General features: G+C 42.5%; 2 long non-coding RNA genes across 2 annotated transcripts; one reads left to right on the forward strand and one right to left on the reverse strand.

Annotated features, from left to right (window-relative positions):
• Positions 1-2150: 2150 nt before the first annotated feature.
• LOC146679483 (uncharacterized) lies at positions 2151-7430 on the reverse strand. Its single transcript, XR_014918612.1, has 2 exons — positions 7228-7430; positions 2151-6902 (listed from the first exon to the last, which is right to left on the reverse strand). It is a non-coding gene; the product is annotated as an uncharacterized LOC146679483 (long non-coding RNA).
• A 6191-nt stretch (positions 7431-13621) lies between these two features.
• LOC146679484 (uncharacterized) lies at positions 13622-20067 on the forward strand. Its single transcript, XR_014918624.1, has 2 exons — positions 13622-13804; positions 19539-20067. It is a non-coding gene; the product is annotated as an uncharacterized LOC146679484 (long non-coding RNA).
• Positions 20068-21565: the final 1498 nt, after the last annotated feature.

Genomic DNA, 21565 nt, shown 5'->3' on the forward strand with positions numbered 1-21565 from the left:
TATAATTAAAACCAGTTAAACAAAATCAAATGTTTGAATCATGCTTAACCAAATGCCAGGCTGGAGAGCTGAACCTAAAGTATACGTAGAAAGATTTCAACATCTGAGCAGTTTTTAATGTTTTTATCACATATAAATGTCACAGCAGTGGGTCCTGGCCCAATGCTTTGTGTTTTTGCTTTTCTTTGACTCTTGTTTTTCTTGGTTTTTGTTCTTCTTATTTATCAGGCTCTCAGTAATCTTAGTTCTCCCTCCCTCAGTGTTCATTTCAGCCTGTGTTTAGTTTCTGTTCCCGTGTCCCACGTTTCATCGTTTCATGTCGAGTCAGCCCTGTCTCTCTGTTTCCTGTGTCTCCCCAGTCAGCCCCGCCTCCCTCGGGCACTCATGTGTGATACAGAGTAATAAACCTGACTACATTTGCTACACTCTCTTTATTACCTGTTACTTTAAAATTCATACACTAATTATGTCTGCCCATCTCTCTAATGTGAAGGTCAAAGGTCAACATCCCAGTGACATAAGAATAATCCCAAAGGGGCAAAGGCAGCGGTTAATTTAGCACATTTAGCATTAAGGGTACAGCAAGGATATACTTTTACTTATTGTGGCAGGGGTGTGGTCTCTGGCCTGCTGCAGTGGAGGCTGGTGGCGGGACGTTGGACGGCACAGGTGAGGGTGATGGAGCTCATGACTCTCCCCTTTATAGTGACGGAGGAGACTGGCGTGGGGGAAGCGTGTAGTGGAGGAAGCCGAGGAGAGAGCTGGTTTCTGGCTACAAAGACGGCGTCAAACCAGAAAAGATTGCTCGTGGTCAAATAATGTGTAATAATAATGAAATAAATAGGCCATTGGGAAAAACGGGATTTTGAAATAAAGACTGACTTTGAAAAAAAGGACATTTTGGATTAAAAATGGCTGGGAATAAATAAAATGCCTCAGGAATAATCTCTGTTATTGTGAAAAATAATGATCATGAAATAATATTTCACAATAATAAGTAAATTTATATAGCAGAATACAATATATTTCACAATAATGATCTTTTTTTCAAAATGTGTTCAATTATTTCACAATATCATTCTCACATTACATATCTGTGTCTTATTTATTCACATAGTTATTTATTTCATCATGACTTATTTATTTATTTAATTTTGAACACTTTGGAGTTCCATATGGTTGTAGTGGGCTTGTAATGTAAATGTGTTCTGATTAAATGTGACATTAATGCTGACGCTGCATCAAACCCTGATAAAACAGTTCTATTAGTGGGTCTGTGTGATCAGCATCAGTGGGTGAAGGTGAGGCCTTGACTAGTAGAACGTCATGTTGGTGTTTAACAACACATGAGCCAACATCAGACTCCGAGCGCTACGATGCTAAAGATCAGAAGATCCAGTGTGACATCATCGTTACCTGGCAACAGTAGCCCTCATCTGACTTTATTGGAGGATATTGTTAAGGTTCAAATATTGAGGAAGGAGAGTACAAACAACCATGGTCCAGAAGATCTTGGTCAAACAATGATTTTAATGAATACACACGTGGGAAGTCAAGCTCCGTTCGCAGACAGGAACTGATCTTCGACTTAATCAAAGCATACACAGATTTTTATAGCATCAGGGTTTGAATTAATGACGCCCCTTCATACGTCACAGACAGGATATATACATACGTCAAATCAAAACCACAATGACTTTTAACACAGTTCGAAAGAACATCGTCTTCTATTTTCATGGCCGGTACTTCCTGTCTACCTTTCAGTTCTTGTCTTGAAGTGGATTGTTCCTCTTTCTTGCCGAGACAACAAGAAACTGTTCCTCGTTTACAGAGACGCTTTCGCAGTTACAACCAGACATGACTAATCTCTCACCTATAAATAAATCTAACTAATGTGTGTGTGTGTGTGTGTGTGTGTGTGTGTGTGTGTTGACCTCACATGCTCTCTCATCTCACCGTTGCACTTCTGACCTTTTACCAGACCAGAGGCTCATCCTTAGGTACAATAACCTAACTGAAACTACATGTACTATGTTGAATAAATGTTTTAATCAAGAACCTCTAATGAAAACTTAATATAAAATGACCTGATATAAGTGTTTTGTAAGCATGTATTGCAATTCCTTCTATGTTCTAGTTTTCCCTCAGCATGTATCATCTGGACACTCTCACCAGTGAAGCTTAAGACCCTTAATGAACTGAACATCAACTCAAAATAACCACAGATATGCAATATGTATAAAATAGTTATAACTGCATCTGGAATACAAGGTTAATATAATAACTGTATGCTTAAACATCTTAAGGCCATCTTAAAGCCATCTGTTACATTGTTAAAGCAATGATCAATTTGAATAACCTAGTAATTCAAATAGCCTCGTCTAGCCAGCTGCTCAGAATAACTTAGATTCTGCTTTCACTTCTGCAAACTCTCTGCAAGCCTGCAGTTTCCTGTCAGCCTGTGACTTTAATCTTTCACACACTGTTAAACCTCTGAATGCAATATCAATGCTGCAGATTATATTATTAATGCAATGGTAATGATGATGATGATTCTTTAACAATAGCAGTAAAATAATTTCGCTGCTCCACAATATTTACACCAGCAACACGGTTTAGTTTGATATGACGGATTAACAACATGCGCTGTGATATCCATTTCATCTGTAATAGATACTGGATCTAATCAGTCAGCAGATATTTGATCAGCTTATTTATAACTATACTAGAAACAAACACAACTGTGTTGGTGATTCATGCAAACTTGCATATCAGCCTTTGAAGGTTTTGTAGTATTGAGAACAAAGAGGTTGTGTTAGGGCTGAAAAGCCCGACTTGTTCTCCTCTGCAGGTCATCAAATGCACCACAGAAGTTTGTATTTGCACAGCCTGTATATGTTTGATGGCTTTATTATTCTCTGTTCAAAGACAGTAAATATGGAAAATGTCTCATGTAGTATCAGCTTCATTTAAATTGACTGCAGCAAACATTTAGAGAACATGTGCTGCTGTTTGTCCAACATTTCAACACTGAATGAACCCTGAAAACATGATGGCAGCTGGCAGGTTGGAGTTCACATGAAATATCGGCTGTATGAAGACTGGAAATATAGATGATAAAAACATGCAGCCAAACATTTGTGGACATGGATAAACTATCTGATCCAAAAAGCAGGAAGTGACACAGCTAGAAAGTGTGTAACAGCTGAAGTCAAATGTGATGCAGAGTTGAATCTGCACTTGGATCCATCTGTGAAAGGTCCACATGTAGGGATCACATGAGTCCTGATGTTTGTCAGTCCAGCTTGATAACTCCATCTACTGTGGCTACATATACTGGGCTGGTAGCTCCACAGTGTTGGAAAGAAACTATTAAATGTGCAAAGTTTAAAATCAGAGGCTCTTCTAACACAGGGGCCATGTTGAGTTTAGATCACAGCCGACCACCGGCAGTCTGAAATGGAATGAAGCCCATTGACAGCCAGCAGGTCTAAACAGGAACGCACCCATTTGTATGTGTGGCAATGATGTGGCTGCGGCTGACACAGGATTGGTTCAAACTAAACATCAGACACATTTCACAGAGTTCACAAATAAACTCACGTTTTTATCTTTGAAGATGATCATAAAGTAGAATTTATGGTCCAGTAGAAACAGCAGGAGGTTTGAGCCCTTCTGATGGCAAGGCAAGGCAAGTTTATTTGTATAGCACAATTCAACAACAAGGTGATTCAAAGTGCTTTACAGAGACATTAGAAACAAAAACAAATAAAAAGCATGATTTAAAATTGATTAAAACAAGCAAACAAACTAACTAATTAACAAACAAACAAACAACAGTATATAAAATCAAAACAGATAAAATCAGAACAGTAGATAAAATCAGTAGTTAAATGTAAGTTTTGAAATTTAAGCTTAAAAGTGTGGATTTGGTGCTTTATTCAAATGCAGCTGAGAACAGGTGAGTCTTCAACCTGGATTTAAATAAACTGAGTGTTTCAGCTGATCTGAGGCTTTCTGGGAGTTTGTTCCAGATATAAGGAGCATAAAAGCTGAATGCAGCTTCTCCGTGTCTGGTTCTGACTCTGGGAACTGATAAAAGACCGGATTCAGATGACCTGAGGGATCTGGAAGGTTCATACTGGGTCAGGAGGTCATTGATGTATTTTGGTCCTAAACCATTCAGAGCTTTATAGACCAGCATCAGACCTTTAAAGTCTATCCTCTGACGGACAGGCAGCCAGTGTAAAGACCTCAGAGCTGGACTGATGTCCGCTTTTTTGGTCTTAGTGAGGACTCGAGCAGCAGAGTTCTGAATGAGCTGTAGTTGTCTGACTGATGTTTTAGGTAGACCTGTAAAGATGCTGTTACAGTAATCAAGCCTACTAAAGATGAATGCATGGACTAGTTTTTCCAGGTCCTGTTGAGACATCAGATCTTTTAGCCTTGAAATATTCTTGAGGCGATAGTAAGCTGATTTTGTTATTGTCTTAACCCTTGGTAGTACCTACGGCCATTTTTCATCCACAGCGTTTTTTAATATTAGGCCATTTTCACTGTGTTGAATAGAATATAGCCAAACCTCCCAACCCTTTTTTTTTTTTTCTTTAGAATTGCCGTCTCCATTTATTCGATTAGCTTAAGGTGGCTAAGCTAAAAACCGCCATCCACATGAGGTCCTAGAGCCATAAATCGCCCCATTGAAACCCATTATAAACGCTATTTTTCACTGCAGGATTTATACCGTAAACATCTGGGTGATCGCTTTTGCTTTGGACAAAAGGCCTTAGAATTGTAATTTTTTTATTTGGCCACCGGGTGGCGCCCTTGTTCCACATGTGACGCCTGCTGGAACATACACCTTCTCCAGCGGCCTGCTCGAAACAGATACCCGGAAAAGGCAGCCTCATTCCCCGCGTGCAGCGGCAGCTTGGGCCGCTGCTCGTTCGGTACCATTTTAGAGGGTGCATTTTGACCTTTTATATTAAAAATAAAATATAAACGTAGCACTTTTAATTCTTATTCCTACTTTTATTTTTTCATGTCTATTTAAGTGCTATTTATGACACTATGTCTGCACTGAAGCACCGCAGCAATTTCCTAATGTTGTAAACCTGCTCAACATTTGGCAATAAACCCCTTTCTGATTCTGATTCTGATAAAATAAAATAAAGGTCTCTCTGCCTAAAAGAAAAAAAATTGTGTCGGTCTCATTCTAAGTTTAGATAAAAGCCTTCCCTCCCTCTTTGAAGTACACCCTGCAATGCAAACAAATCTAACATGAAAACAAGAATAAAAAACAAATTAGACTTTATTTTGTCGCCAACCTCAGCTTGTTTATGCAGGTGCAGGCAGGAGAGGTTATAAGAATAAGCCGTAGCGCGGGAGTAGGCATTTTCACGATGGCACGGTACTACAGGACCGAGGAAGTAGTGGACATCCTGATGCGCTCTGACAGCGAGGATCTCTCCTCTTCATCTGCCGAGAGTGACTCTGATTCCGGGGATGACACGGATGATTTGTCTCTCGACACTGATCACCAGGAGTCGTCCTCTGATTTTTCATCTGAAGATGAGAACGAGGGGAGGACGCCGGAGGAAGCAGCGGCGTGGACCTCCAAAGATGGGAAGAAATGGGCCGCAACAAACGCCGAGACGCTGCGCTACGTCCCAGCACCCACGGGGCTCATTCCGGGACCGACCCACTACGCCGTAGTCGTTCACTGAGATCTGCCACTTTCTTTTTTTCCCCTTCCTCTCTGTCCTTTCTCCACTTCTCTTTCTCTTTATTTGTACCATCTTCACGTGAACACATTCAAGAACATCACAGATGAAGAAACATTAAAAACTTCCACACTACATAAAGCAAGAAAAATTGTTTTTCTTTCAGGTGGTTTCAGAAAAACAGAAACATCAAACATCTCCAAGACTCTCTTTGAAAGAACTAAAAACCTTTGTTCTCATGGTCCAATCATGAGTGAACTCCCCGATGAAGCCTTGTGTGCTAAAACATGTCAGAGTTTTAAAGGTTAAACATGAGTTTCCAAAACGTTTTGCTGGAGAACAATGAACTATTTGACTGAGTTTCAATCATTTACAGACGAGCAAAACCAGGACAGAGAAAAAAGGACAAAACTGACTCAGTAAAACAACAGAAAAGAAGATCCCATGTAGATCTGTATTATGTAGAAGTTCAGCCCAGCAACCAGTTCAGTTCAACACAAGTTTAAATGATTCTATCTGAACTCTGTGGAGCCTGATCTCAAGCTTTTTGAGTCTGACACAGAAACCAGAGGATCTTTCTGTGTCTTCAGATTCACTGTGATCCAGTGATGGGAGTGATTTCAGCCCTGAGTGATCGCGCTGATGTTTGCACAGAGCAGACAATGAGGTGAATGTTTGGGCACATTGGTAACAGTGAAACAGTTTATTAGTAACGTGGGATCGTTTGTGTGAAGAGTATGAACTGAGATTCCTGAAGCTCTTGTCACACTGGTCACAGCTGTAGTTTCCTTCCATGTGTGCACGTTCATGCCTGTTACGATTACTTAAATGTGAGAAGCTTCTCTCACAGTGTCTGCACTTGTGTGGTTTCTCTCCTGTGTGGACTCGTTTGTGTGATTTAAGCTCACCTTCAGTAGTGAAGGATGACCCACACTGATCACAGAGGTGCTTTTTAACCCCACTGTGAAACAGTTCATGTCGTTTTAACTCACTTGTTGTGGAGAAGCTTCTCCCACATTCTTTGCAGTATTTCAGTTTGTCTCCAGTGTGTCTACGTTGATGTAGTTTTAGGGTATTTTGCCGACTGAAAGTTTTTCCACAGAGGTCACAATGAAAGTCTTTCACACCACCACAGTGAGGACAGGGTTGAGAACTGGATCCATCTGTGTCGCTCTGCTTCTAAACAAAGACACAAAGACAGTGTAAGTCAGTCCTTCAACATTTGTATCCTGAACGTCGCCTGAAATAAAGAGCATCTCTGCAGACGTCCAACTACATTTGACTGTTTCAGTTAACACACTCAGTTTACTGGGCTGCAATAACTACAATACTACCACCATAATACTACAGTAATACTAAAATCATAACTGAAAGGAAAATCTGAATAATCACTCAGAGCTGCTTTTCCATGCAGTAGAATTGCTAACATGCTAACACAGTTTAATGAGCAGAGTTGTTCCAAACAGTCAGGCTAAAATGACAAGATAACAATATAAATACATACCTCACAGTAGCTGCACTTGTAGAGTCTCTTTCTGGTGTGGATCTGTTGGTGTCGTCTCAGGTCATGTGGAGATTTAAAAGTCTTCTCACACAGGTCACATTGATAAGGTCTCTCCTCAGTGTGGGTAAACATGTGTCGTTGTAAGTGTGCGTCTGTTGTAAACTGTTTGCCACACTGTTCACAGCAGTACACATCATGTCTGGTGTGAATGCGTAGGTGTGTATTTCGGCTCCCTCTCCGGCTGAAAGTTTTTCCACAGATGTCACAGCTGTATGCCTTAATTCCAGAGTGGGTAACTAGATGCCTCTGTAAGTGGCTACTGCGAGTAAAAGCTCTGCCACACCGATCACAGCTGTACGCTTTAACTCCACTGTGGATGAGTTGGTGTGTTTTTAGGGAAACCTTCCAGGAAAAAGACTTTCCACACAAGTCACAGCTGAACGGTCTCTCTCCAGTGTGGATGACCTGATGCTGTTTTAGTGAAGCCTTCAGAGTAAACTCCATCCCACACTCGTCACAGGTGTATGCCTTAATTCCAGAGTGGGTAACTAGATGACTCTGTAAGTGGCTACTGCGAGTAAAAGCTCTGCCACACTGATCACAGCTGTATGCCTTAATTCCAGAGTGGGTAACTAGATGCTTCTGTAAGCTGCTACTTTGAGTAAAAGCTCTGCCACACTGATCACAGCTGTACGCTTTAACTCCACTGTGGATGAGTTGGTGTGTTTTTAGGTAACCCTTCAAGGAAAAAGACTTTCCACACAAGTCACAGCTGAACGGTCTCTCTCCAGTGTGGATGACCTGATGCTGTTTTAGTGAAGCCTTCAGAGTAAACTCCATCCCACACTCGTCACAGCTGTATGCCTTAATTCCAGAGTGGGTAACTAGATGCCTCTGTAAGCTGCTACTTTGAGTAAAAGCTCTGCCACACTGATCACAGCTGTACGCTTTAACTCCACTGTGGATGAGTTGGTGTTGTTTTAGGGAACCCTTCAAGGAAAAAGACTTTCCACACAAGTCACAGCTGAACGGTCTCTCTCCAGTGTGGATGACCTGATGCTGTTTTAGTTTAGCCCTCACAGTAAAACCCTTCCCACACTCGTCACAGGTGTGTTTTTTCTCTCCCTTTCTTCTGTGAGGTTTGTCGGCCTCCTGAGAGCGCTGACTTCTGGCTCCATGTTGGTCCTGCAGTGACAGAGATACAAACAGAGGCAGTGAGTGAAATGCAGTCGTGGAACAAACTCAACCTTCAAACTCCATTAACACTAGTTTTAAACCTGAAGGTGGAGCGTGGCACCAAACACCTTAAAGGTCTCTTATCCCCACCTGCTGGTAGTTCTAACACATTACATCCAACCTGCTGTTAAAGATAATTCATGACTGTTCAAACACTAAAATCATGCCCATCCCTCCTGATTGTACACACACACACACACACACACACACACATTATTTTATAATTTAGATTATTTTGTTGTTTCCTATTACATATTTCTATAATTTGTATAGATTTATACAGAATTATTCAGTGATAATAAATCCTATGTTTGTTTATTCTAAAGGAACCCCGTTAGCTTCCACAACAGATGTTGCTCGTCTTCCGTCAAATACTCACATAAAATATTACACAATAAAGTGGATTCAAGATATCCACATAATTTCACTCTTACATCCACAGTGAGGTTTCACAATTGTTCAAATATAAGCAATCAATAATAATAATAATAATATCAATAACATTGAGGCACATTACACAAATTTCAAAAACAAATCATGTCTTACAATATTTACAACAACTAAAAGCTCTGTAAATCGGCTTTTAAGTGTTCATTGAAGTTTTGAATAATTCTCTAATTTTTTAAGGCAACTTATTCCACTTAAAAGTTGCTCTAAATGTAACAGTTTTACAAAACGTTACTTTTAACTCGAGCATTTACTAAATTGCAGCTTGTTGAAAACTGTGTAATATGATGATGTATTTCATCTGGATACTGCAGCTGAGCAGAATAAATGTGGTGTGTTTAACAGAATTGCTTTCTTTAGAACTACAAGTAAGCCATAGAATATTTTAGCCTGTACAGGAAGCCAAGAAAGGTTATTATGCATTTGATCAATATTAGTATAGTATGAACATCTTCACACTAATCTGGACGCCTTATTCTGGACTAACTGAAGTCTGTTAAGATCTGTCTTATTAGCTGCTGACCAAATGATTGAACAATACTCCAGATGAGACATTACTAGTGCATTAATGACATCTTTCATAATGAAGAAGTGATACACAAAGAGCATTTCATAGCCATAGCTATGCCTTGTCGGCAGAGTTATGTGACATTAGTGATGTTTGTACTTTCAGCGTTAACTTGGTTTTAAAGCCTTTAAAATATACGCCGTTCAATAGTCGACCTTAATCTGACAGAGAATGTGATGATTTTGTGGATAATTAAAGTCAGTCATATATCCACAAACACAACAAGCTGAAAGTCAGTGATGCTGCTCGGTTTGCAGTCCTGAACATCACGGCACAAGCAGGATCCACTGCACTGTTAATCTGAGCTGTGTTATATTGCTGCCTCTGTTCGGTGGTGTCGAGCCAAACGCACTTTAACGTGTGTTTGAACGAGCTGACGGTTCACTCGTTAAGCTGAAAGAAAGATGCTTTAATCACAGCAGTCACACATGTGTCCACTGCACCATCTGGAACTCTTCTTGTTTACACTCGTAATAACACAAACACTAAATCCTGCTTCTCTGGTGCTGTTGTGTAGCAGTGTGTACACCTGAGACTGTCACCTGTCTGTCTGTCCTGCACTCTCTCTCTGTTTCTTTCTCTCTGATTGTGGAATAAAAGTATGAACATGTGTTTATAAGTTACACTTGTGTTTGAATCCTGCAGCTTATCACACATTTGATTTCCATGTGTGACGACTGCAAGTGTCCAGAGTGAGGACAGACTGAGGGACCCACTGCTGCACATCATCTGTGAGGCTTTGCAGCCCTGATGATCCACCAGGACAAACTCAGCAGTGTGTGAGGAAGAGGAGGAGGAAGAGCCAGCAGCAGCTGACAGATGGAGAGACAGACTGTTCCCTGTTTGTGAAGGACTGCTAGGAAAGTTTAACATAACTGTCTGTGCTGAATCAGTCTTATTAGGTAATGTTCAAATAATGTGATCATCCCAGTGTTTTCAGTGTGGGAGAAAGTACTCAGGGCCTTCAAGTTACACACTATGAAAGGCAGCAACAAGTTTAATGTTCAGAAACCTAAAGTCTGTATCAGCAGCAGGATGGAGCTAAAATAAATGTTGGTTTCAGTTCTATGAAGCTTTGAGGATTTTGGATCAGTAGCTGCTGTGTTTGTTGCATCATATTGCTGTAACTGTTTATATGCTTTATATATTCTGAGCTAAGTTGATCTATAGTGTTACATCATATTCTATAAGAATGTTATGTGTTTGTAGACTTTCTGCCCAGTTTGACCCATTTAGCAGAAGTCAGCCTGTTTAAGGCTCTGATATCTATTCTGTGTGACTTAAAGCAGTTATGACATGGTCTGATTTTCTCACCCAATAAAGGAATATTTCATCTATCAGTCTACTCTTCATTCTATCAGACACAGTTATCACAGCTCCTACATTTGCTTTTTACACATATATGTAAGCACTGAGCCAAATTTAGTAATGCCAACAATATAATAACTATAATATTGGCCATATTATATTTACATTGCCACAGTGAGGTGACTTTAGTCTCATGAACAACATCAGCTAATTGTTATTTACAGCTAATCTTAAACGACTGTTCAGCACAGAAATGAAGCCCAACAATCATGTTTCACAGTCCTGTGGTCTCAGCCTCAGATACTCATCAAATCACACAGAGCTCATGTAGAAACAAATGAACTAAATATGTTCTCCTTCATTTCTGTCAAACAAAGCTGTATGAAACGTTTCCAGCTGTTAGTATCATGGTTGCTAGGCAACCTGGGCAGCGCGACGGAGGCTAGACGTCCCATTTCACGAGCCTACGAGCCTCGCACTTCGGCCTTAGCGGTCTTTGAGTACGCGGCCCTTGAGGACTTTAAAGCTGCAGAACCTGAATCGGGATACAGCCATGATGATCTCCAGCCTCGTGCTCGCCAACATTCTCACCTGAGTTAAGAAGACGATCACTGAAATGGTCTCAGCAGGTCCTTTGATGACAGCAATGAAATGCAGTGGTAAGGCTTTTTGGGGATTAAGTTCGTTTTCATGGCAAAGAAGGACGATGCAGTTCATCTGATCACTCCTCATAACATTCTGGAGTGCAGGCAAAATGCTATTATAAAAACTTAAGCAGCAACTTCTCCAGGTTCCAATATTTATGCAATTCTCAAACCTTTTGGCCACGACTGTATAACCTCTTCTGAAGTTTAGTGGATATTATACATGGTTATGCTCAGGATGTATCGTTATGGCAAATGTTCAGATGTATATGGTGATAAATATCTTTGGTCACATGGTCCTGCTCTGTCTGTCACCTTCTGTGTTGAGCTCATTGTTTCCTCTGTAGTGGCTGAGCTGAGTCCAAGTAGCTGAAAATGTTCCTCTGCTGCTCCGTCAGACTCTCCTCCTCCTGCTGATCAGCTGGGACACAAAACAGATCTTTGTTAGGCTCCACACTGCACTGAAGAGTCAAAGTGTCTCATATGTTCATCTGACAAGTAAAAGAACACATTTTTGTTTCCCGAGGTGGGCAACTTGTTGGAAACAAACACAAAAGGTTTGAGCACTGATACCTGCCATTGCTGGCATTGAAAGATGCAACGCCAGCAATGTGGATTGTCAAGACTCAAACCAATCATCAAGCAAAGACAACAGGGATCAAATGTACCGCATTTTGATCCGGGACGTACTCTGCATGAAAACAAGCGCCCACTCTTCCTGCTCAACAAATGACAAGGGCGGAGCCTTATACCACGTGATACAGAAGCTGTGCCGTGTGATGCTAAAATTAGCAGGGAAACAACAACGGAGAGCACGTCAGGGATGACGAGAAAGTGACAGGAGAAAATCCGTCCCGGTCAACCACCCAAACATCAATAACGGGAACCTTATACAGCGCTTCCCTATACACGTCGAACTCCCGCAGGCACAAAGACATTACGGAGGCTATCACTTATCACCTGACCAAAGATATGGCTCCATCAACACTGTGCAAAACGAGGGATTTAGGAAAACGATCAACACCCTAGACAAACGCTACACAGTGCAGTCCCGCAACTATTTTTCTATTGTTGCACTACCTGCTCTGTACACGCAGCGTCGAGCAACGGTGGAGACGGAATTTCAAGCAGGACAACATTTTGCTGCAACAACAAAACGTGAGACATTTGTTGTTTTATGTTTATTTATTGTTATGAGAGAATCATGATCTCAATTCTAAGCCAAAAAATCGTGATTCTCATTTTATGCAAAATCGTGCAGCCCTAACATTAACACAAAACTATTGTTTCACCAGAGAAACACACATGAAGAGAGAGAGAGACAATAACAGCTACCAAACAGTCGTCATAATTCGTCACACAATGAGAAAAGGACAAATCAACAAGTAACAATGACTAATTAATATTAAAATCTGTAACATAATGTATTGTTTGGAGTTTAGTCTGATTGGTTCAGGATGAGCTGCCATTATCCAATCACACGTCTGCTTACCTGCATCTTTTCTCTTTTTTCTAACCTGAGCACCTGATGGCTTTGAACTTTTATTGGTTTGAATTTTGCGCTCCAGTACAAACACAAATCCCCCAACCCGAGGATCAGCACAATTAACCTAACAGACCTACACCTTAGTTCACAGATTCACTTTGTCTAAGGTTGATTTCTGGGATTTCACACAACCCAGGATTCAGATCGTGAATCCATGATGGGCTTGGATTTACATCATTATAAATGAAATGTGCTCTACTTGGAAGCAGCCGGCCCCGCCCCTTTTGACGGGTTGTGTGAGACTTTAAATCATCAAACTGTAAATTATAAATTTAAATTGTTATTGATCCTTTACCCCGAGTCCTAAAGTGTAGATTTATTTTCTTACGGTGTGTTCACACCGAACGCGATGGACGCGAATAGAGCGTCAGGTTTACATGTAAAGTCAATGGAAAGGTGCGATGACGCGCGATTGCGGGTCCCGCGAAAATTCGGAAGCAGATTTGCGTCGCCAAAACGCCAAAACGCGTGAAACGCGCGTCAGTGTAGCGCGTCTGGCGCGTTTGATGCGCGAATAAAACCACGCGCGTGAGTTTTTGTGTTGCATTTTGTGCATACGCGCGTTTCGCGTCTACCGCTCGAGTTGGAAAAAGCTGAACTCCAGCATCAAATCGTGCCGCGACAACCAATCAGGAGCCTGGTGACGTGGCTGTGACCTAGGTCAAAGGGGCAGATCCAGCCAAATCCCTTCATACTTCAATGGAGGGAAGGCTAATCAACGCGTAGCAAACAACTCGGAGCTGTACGACACCAGCTGCTTTCTGTACCGAGACAGGAATAAAAAGGACCGAGCTTGGAGGAAGATATGTGAAGAGATCGGGCAACCTGGTAAGTTCATTCATTTCTCTTTTGAAAGTTTTCACTGACCCGGGGAAGCCGCACAAAAGCTAGCAAGCCACTGCTATTTTCCCACTGACGTACAAATACCGTTCTGCTTTTATGCATGTTGTCATATAGGAATATATATATATATATATATATATATATATATATTTTTTTTTTTTTTTTTTTTTTTTTTTTTTTTTTAAACGACATCAGAAACAGCAGTATGCGACATTACGTGATGGCAGAGCTTCAGTTCATCCTTTGTCATTTTTTTTTTTTTTTTTTTTAATAAATAGGACAGGGGGAATGAATGAGAGAGAGAGGGGGAGAGAAAGAAAGAAAACCAAAGGGGAGAAGAGACGGTGAGAAGGGGGGGGAAGAGAGAGAAAAAAAAAAAGAACTCCTGGGTCACCTGTATGGAGAAAAAAAAACAAACAAACAAACAAAAACAAACAGAGGAGACAGCAAACAACAAAGAGCAACATAATAATAGAGAAAACAAAGCACCATCACAATAAACTAGCTAGTCATAGATATCAGTATTTACTAAGTAATAAACGATATTGTGCAGCACGCAAGATAGACAGCGCACAGTGTGCTTTGAGGCAGCAGCCAAGAAAGCTTTAGTCCGCGTCTGTGAATACCCATGTGTGCATACCTGTGTGGATCAGCATGCTTGCATTCCAAAGGTTTCTTCATGTAATGATCTGCTAGGGAGTGTGGGGGGGCCACAGCCCCGTCCTCCAGGGTGTGAAGCGGGTATGGAGGAGATCAAAACTCCAGACATCCAGAGGCCCCCAGAACACAAGAGACCATGGAAGACCAACAGAGGGGCAGCCGCGCCACTGTCCCAGTAAGAGCTGAGGAGAGTCCCAGATGAGGGCTCGCCCAGCAGCCGCGGAGCAGAAGTCAGGGGGAGTTGCAGTGACGCGCCCGTGAGCTCCGCCGGCCCCCAGCTGCGCCTGAGTGACCGAGCCCTAGGCCGAGAGGCCGGGGGCACCCCACCTCCAAAGGGGCCCGAGCGAGCCCCAGGCCCCAGGCCCCGACAAGTGGCCGCCAAGGAGTGAGCCGGTGTGTACCCGGACGCCCACCCCCAGACACAAAGAACCACCAACACACCGACACCTGAGGGAGTCCGCCACCGGCAGGGGAAGTGGTGGTGGGTGGAGATAGGCCTCCAAACCTTGGAGGGCCTGAGGTGTCCCCAGAGAGGTGGCGTCTGATACCCAACCTGACATATAGACACAGACATACAGGCACACACAGACACAAACATCCATTCCCACCCTCATGCTCTCATATGCACTCACTCCACACTCAACCAACGTGGAGACAGACATAAAGAGACGCTGTACACACAATCACACTCCCCAAGCGTACTCTACAAACCGGGTCTAGGTACCCTTGCCCCTGGAGGGGGGAATTGCACCCAGACCCAGGTGGTGTTACCCTTTTCCCTGCGGTGGGGAGAGGCAGACCACCCCGACTCCGCAGCAGCAGGGAGGCCCCACACCCCAGACCGCAGTCGGACGGCCAACTCCTCCTACTAGCCCTCCCGCTCCAGCAGGCCGCAGAGAATGGGGGTGGGAGAAGACTCCAAACCTCCCTCCACCCGCTCATTGTAGTGTTGATGCATATGTGTTCTAAGGTGCAATTAAAACCCAGGAGGGCATGGAGCTACCTGCCAAGGAGCAGCAGGTAAGCGCATAGTCCCTCCTGCTAACCCTCAATGACTAAGTGTATTTAAAATTGAGAGGTGGGCAACGACGTCAGGGGTGAGGTATACACCCTGATGGTGATTTGGACTCCGTGATTGTGCCCACCCCCAAGATCCTATATGTATGTGTAATGAGAGTGTGAATAATGTGAATGTCTAAGTTGTGGGATAAAATTGAGGCAGAGGCAGCCAGAAGGGGACAGGGGGGGGGGGGGGGGGGGGTTGCCTCCTATGCACCCTGGTGACATACCCCCACTCCAAGGCCCTGCATGTGTGGGTGGTTGTGGAGGAGCGGGAAGAGGGAGGCAGCTGGAGATGGGGAGGGAAGGAAGGGAGGGGCAGGTAACCCCTCCCTGGGGCCAGCTCCCCCGCTGACCCCAGTAGGCACTCCCACCCTCCGCGACCCGCCAGTGAAGGGGGGCCCAGGCCCATCCAGACCGGGGCCCAGTGCAGTAGCGCCCCCCGGCTCCACAGAGCCCTGGACAGTCCACCCAACCCCACCACAGAGAAAACTGCACCCACCCCACCAACCACACATCTTCCAGACTACATAAGACGGTAAACGCCCAGGCTGAGATCTTCCTCCACCTCTCCTGTATCTCCCCCTCCTGCAGAGAGTTCCTGAAGAGAAGAAAGCTCCTGCAAGATGTGACCATCCCCCCCACCAGTTGAAGAGCCCCCCAGGCGGCTCGACGCACCGGCGGCACCCTGCTCCAGGGCCGGGCCCCCATGCACCCACCCGCCCACAACCCCGGCAACACACCAACCAGGACCCAAGCCCCCGAGGCCCGGCCCCCAGCCCAGAGACGGAGCGCCCCCAGAACCTCACGCCCATCCCGGACCCACCCAGGGGCAGCCAGGTCAGTAACCCACGTCCGTCAGCACAGACCCTCCCCTAGCCCCGCTGCACGCAGCCGCGAGGAAACAGTCACCTGAGAGCCAACAGAGCCCTCAACCGGACGTGACCGCTACCCCGGGTTGAGCCCCCCAAGGAAGATGCCTCCGGGGAACCCCCCGACGCCCTAAGCCTGTCCCTACCCCCTCACCAATCACAACAGTGAAGGCGGGACCAAACTATGACCCCCCACCCCCACTAGGTGATGGAGCTGATAAAAGGGGCCCAGAGCAATTGATCTGATGTGGTGGCAGAGGCTGTGTCAAGCCTAATGTAATCTAATAGATAATTTCTATATTGGTTAGAATTAAGATTATTTTTATTTTTCCAGTTCATGAGGACTGTTTTCTTGGCTATGCATAGGGCAGTGAAGATCATATGGGCTATATTCTTTTCTGAAGTGATATTATCTAAGCTGCCCAACAAACACACTAAAGGGGAGGTTGGAATGTTACATTTCAGACACTTTGATAAGTCTTCACATATCTCGCGCCAAAACTTTTGCACTGGTGGACAGAACCAAAGAGCGTGGATGTAATTGTCTGGTGTATTGCCTTGACAGTGTGAGCAGTTGTTGGAAGATGTAAAGCCCATCTTGAACATCCGATGACCTGTATAGTGCACTCTATGAAGTATTTTGTATTGTATTAATTGCAGACTGGGATTTTTAATTAATTTAAAAGTTTTTAAGCAAATCTGAGACCAGAAGTTTTGGTCTAGGTTGACTGATAAATCTGCTTCCCACTTTGCAGTAGGAAGGGATATTGATTCATCTAATTTAGAAAGTGTTCTGTATATTTTAGATAATAATTTGGGGGATTTAAGAGTAAGAAAATGTGCCGCACTTAGTGGTGTTTGTAATTCAACTTGACTGAGGTTAAATTTCTTTTTTACTATGGATTTAATTTGTTGATATTCTAAAAACCTTGTCTTGTTGATCCCATATTGTTCAACTAGTCTGTCAAATGGAATAAATTCTGTTCCCTCTAATATATGTTCTAAGTATTTAATTCCTTTACAACTCCATTCTGGGAAATTAATCATATTATTGTTTTGTAATATGTCAGGGTTATTCCAGATAGGTGTACGTTTGCATGGGATTAATGAAGACTCCGTTATTTTTAGAAACTCCCACCATGCTGTTAGAGAAAAGCTGATGTTGATACTTTTAAAGCATTCATGTCTTTTGATGTTTGAGCTAATAAATGGTAGGTCTGAAATCTCTAGATCCTTGCATAGTGCCTGTTCAACATCTAGCCAGGGCTCAACTAAGAAGGTATGTTTTAACCATTCTGAGATGAACTGAAGCCTGTTGGCTAAGAAGTATTGGTGAAAATTAGGCAGATCTAATCCTCCTCTATCCTTGGTTCTTTGTAGCGTTTTTAAGCTAATACGCGGGGGTTTATCTTTCCAAAGGAATTTGGAAATATATGAATCCAGAGATCTGAACCAATCTTGTGATGGTTTGTTAGGGATCATCAAAAATAAGTAATTTATTTTTGGCAAGATCATCATTTTTATAGTGGCGACCCTTCCCATGAGTGATATGGGTAAAGATTTCCATCTAGTCAGATCGCCTTCTACTTTCTTTAGAAGTGGGATATGGTTTAGTTTAGTTAAGTCTGAAAGCTTAGGAGAGACATTAATACCTAAATATTTAATATTTCCGGATTGCAGTGGGGCAGAGGAAGAATTATGGAAGGAGCAGTTAATGGGGAGAACTGTAGATTTTGGCCAGTTAATTGAATAATCTGAAACTCTTGAAAACCAGTTTATTAAAATAATTACCTCAGAGAGGTTGGTTTGTGTGTTTTGCAGAAAAAGCAACACATCATCCGCATAGAGACTGATTTTATGTTCTATGTTCTTACATTTTATGCCCTTAATTGTTGTAGCCTGTCTAAATGCTGCTGCTAGAGGTTCGATAAAAATTGCAAAAAGTGAGGGGGAGAGTGGGCATCCCTGTCTGGTGCCCCTCAGGAGACAGAAGCTGGAGGATGTCTGGTCATTTGTTCTGATACGAGCCGTTGGGGAATTGTATAATATTCTTATCCAGTTTATGAAAGAGTTTCCAAAACCAAATTTGTGTAAAGTTGCGAATAAAAAATTCCAGTTAACTCTGTCAAATGCTTTTTCTGCATCTAGAGATAATATTATGGTTTCGATGTTTTTATCGTATGAGTAGTCTATTAAATTAAGTAATCTACGAGTGTTTGTTGAGGAGTGCCGACCTTTTATGAAACCAGTTTGGTCAGGATGAATTAAGAGGGGGGTCATTTTCTCTAATCTCTTTGAGAGAGCTTTGCAGATTATTTTAATCATCACAGCTTTCCCTGCTTCCCATAGGAATATATATTTTTTATTAATAAACAGCACACAGTGGTCCCGCTCATCCGTCACTGCTTCGCTTTTTCGCTGATTTTTTTATTGCACCGTACAGCATTGCATTCTGCAGCCTGATTGACAAATCTGCTCCGTGTCGTGTCTCCTGCGCTTGCCAAATTTATCATGTTTGGTTTTGATAACCATCACGTTCAATAGAAAAAACAGCACAAAAACACCCATAACTATGAGCCTCATTCGGAAATAAACACCTGCACCGCGAGGGGAAAAGGTGCAAGAAAGTGGCGGGCAGATGAAGACAAACCGCGGCATAATAATACTTTTACGTTTTGCAATCTACAAAGGTTTGCACTTTGAGAATCAATTGTGAGAACTGTGACCAATGTTCATGTGTGTGTGTGGAAAAAAGTGTATAAAGTGCGTGGCCAGGGGCTAGTTATTCTGAGAACCCCTGCTGCAATAAATGAGGGACCACTGTCTACTCTACGATTATTATATTCAACCTGTTAACATTTAATACTGTATTGATAGAACCAACTGATTCTGCAGCAGAGCATCCCCTGTTGCTTCTCCTGGCTCCCCAGTCCCTGAGCTCCTGCTGCTGCACCCACAGATATGTACAGCAAGCACTGATACCTTTTTAGTCGGTGGGATTGCCTGTGATCACCTTTACTAAATATCTAAAACCAATCTGATTATATCCTGTTTTTGGTTTTTTCAATGTTGAAATTAAAATCTAGTAGCAGCCTTCTCATTTCTTTGTGTTTTGTGCTGTTTTACAGGCCCACAGGGGAGGACAGCTCCGAGGCAGATGAGGGACGGGTCCCAGGACGGTCCATCGGCGGTGGAGCTGGCCATCCTGGTATGCCTGAAGAGTTCACACCAGTCTCCAATGGAGCATTTCCTCCTCAGCCTTGTTCCTGCTCTGGAGAGCAGCTGGTCCTTTTTATTCCTGTCTCTCTGTAAATTCTTATATTTTATATATTTATGTTTAATGTTTTTCTGTTTGAGAATTTTAATATTATTTCAAATAAATTTTTATAATGACTGATGTCTCAGTTCTACTACACAGCAAATGTTGGCACACGACTTGACACATGTAGAATTTATTTCATATTATACTAATGACAAAATATACTAATACAGTGGGATGCAAAGGTTTGGGCAACCTTGTTAATAGACATTATTTTCCTGTATAAATCGTTGGTTGTTACAATAAAAAATGTCAGTTAAATATCATACAGGAGACACACACAGTGATATTTGAGAAGTGAAAAGAAGTTTACTGGATTTACAGAAAGTGTGCAATAATTGTTCAAACAAAATCAAGCAGGTGCATAAATTTGGGCACCACAAAAAAGAAATGAAATAAATATTTAGTGTATATCAATGTGTGTGTCTCCTATATGATATATGGGGTGCCTTTGTCTGGACGTGCTTCCCATCCAGAGCTGCACAGCAGAGAGGAAAGTTCCAGCGCTCCTGGAATCCCTCTGTGATGGACCGCCAGTCTCCAGGTGAAGGCACAGCCATGAAATCGTCCACTAGACAGTCCCAGTTGGCCGTCGCTACCTGGGGGATGATCTGGCTCACCGTGGACACACCGACTCTGTAACTGAACGCTTGGTCGTGAAGGAGTCCGCGGTGACAAGGAACCTGGACAAAATTGTTCAAAATCAGTATTATGTGTACTGCAGTTACAAAATACATTATTCAAATTCCAAAATACTTTTGTGATGTCAGATTTAAATCACAAAACTTAAATCTTACATAAAACATTTTGTAATTATAAGGATAATTACAAAATGTATATTAGATAATATCTAAAACAGTTGTGTTTTGTTTTAACTTTAACATATCATAATTTGATTGGTAGCAACTTTCACAACTACAGTGAGCCAATCACTCATAATTCCTAAACATGTCAATCAGGTAGGAATGAAGTAAGACATTAATAGAAATAAAGAGTTGTATGTTGACATGTAGCCCTTTCCTTGCTTAAATCATTAATATTTTTGAAAAATTAATCTGTGATAAGACAGCTTATCAAGATAGAACCATGTAACTAGAGATGAACCAAACTGTTCACAGTTTTATCTAACTCTGTTTTAATAAAGGCTGGTGACCCCTGCTATAGAGTCTGACAGCTGCAGGGATTATATACAAATATTCAACTATCCCAGAATTAAACCAGGTCTAAATATAAAGGAGTGAGTATCACTACAAGGTTAACTCAGTGGTCCTAATGCTACAGTTTGATATCAGCAAACACCGAGCGCATACATTGATGTGACACCACAGCCATGCTATCATTGCAAACACTGATAACAGCATAAATCGAATTAAATCGGGACTTGAGACCTTCTGAGTATCACTAGAAATATTATAAACAGTCGTCTCTGTACCACAGTTTGCTTTCAGTAAACACCGACAGCATTCACTGTTAGCATAGCACATCCATGTTAGCAGTGTATAAATGGATGGTTTAGCATATATTAGCACAGGTATCATTAAAGGACTACCGTATTAAATACTTTTACTAACCTCAGGCAGACGGACAGGCGCTTTGCAGGTGGGATTGAGCGCCTGTAGTTGGTGTCTAGGCGGGCGATTCTGGGACCGACGAGGGAAAGCAGGTCCTCAAACTGGCCGACGGTGATAGCGCTGGAATCGGCCGTCATCCAGGCGCAGCTACTGGAGCAAGTGGTGAAACTCACCAAACTGCTCATGCCTCTGGAGGACCTGATGGACCCGGGTACGGCGAGGACGTCTTTTACGCTGCTGCTCTGCTCTCCACAGTACATAGAGA

The sequence above is a fragment of the Copadichromis virginalis genome, unplaced genomic scaffold, assembly GCF_057382275.1.
Source record: "Copadichromis virginalis isolate Kocher_CV1m ecotype Utaka unplaced genomic scaffold, C_Virginalis_male_GT1.1 unmapped_scaffold_1, whole genome shotgun sequence".
NCBI classification, from domain to species: Eukaryota; Metazoa; Chordata; class Actinopteri; order Cichliformes; family Cichlidae; genus Copadichromis; species Copadichromis virginalis.